General features: G+C 50.8%; 1 pseudogene; it reads right to left on the reverse strand.

Annotated features, from left to right (window-relative positions):
• Positions 1-300: 300 nt before the first annotated feature.
• Positions 301-420, reverse strand: LOC136656502 (5S ribosomal RNA; annotated as a pseudogene).
• Between the last annotated feature and the right edge of the window lie 318 nt (positions 421-738).

Below are 738 nucleotides of genomic sequence, written 5' to 3' on the forward strand. Positions count from 1 at the left end.
TCAACCCCCTTTTCTTATCAGTGTGGCTCTGAACAACCAGGAAGCTTAATGTTCCCCTACACCTTCGGGCTGGTTCAGCTCAATTGAATGAAAGCTGACATTGTCCCATTGAATGGGATTAACAGCTATTGATATTGATGTTGAGAAAGGACTGTGAAGGATCCCTGTCTGAGATCCCAGGAGAGCCACTGCTAGTCAGTGGAGACTCAAAACAGCCTGGAAGGACCGATGGACTGATTCAGCCTGACTTATATGCTGCCTGTTGGTTGGCAACCTTCAGTCTCGAAAGACTATGGTATAAGCCTACAGCACCCAGTATTCCCAGGCGGTCTCCCATCCAAGTACTAACCAGACCTGACCCTGCTTAGCTTCCAAGATCTGACGAGATTGGGCATGTGCAGGGTAACAGAGCCTGTATATTGCATCCAAACTGCTCTGTCATTTCCATTGAGTTTTGTTGTGGGCAGAACTGCAAAACTATCGCCAAGCACTGGTGATCCTGGCCCTTATGCCGCCCTGGGCCAGGACCGCAGGTGCCACCCCCCCCACTGAGTGCCACCCCCCCACCTTGGAGGGCCTTTAAACGCCACTTCTGGTTTTTGGCTGAAAACCAGAAGTCTTTAAGGCTTTCCGAAGGCCCTCTGAGGCCTCCCGTAAGTCTTTAAAACCCACTTCCGATTTTTGTCCGAAAATGAGAAGTGGGGTTTAAAGGTCTTCCAGAGGCCTCTGAAGGCCCCC

Source organism: Tiliqua scincoides, chromosome 6 (genome assembly GCF_035046505.1).
Source record: "Tiliqua scincoides isolate rTilSci1 chromosome 6, rTilSci1.hap2, whole genome shotgun sequence".
Classification (NCBI taxonomy): Eukaryota; Metazoa; Chordata; class Lepidosauria; order Squamata; family Scincidae; genus Tiliqua; species Tiliqua scincoides.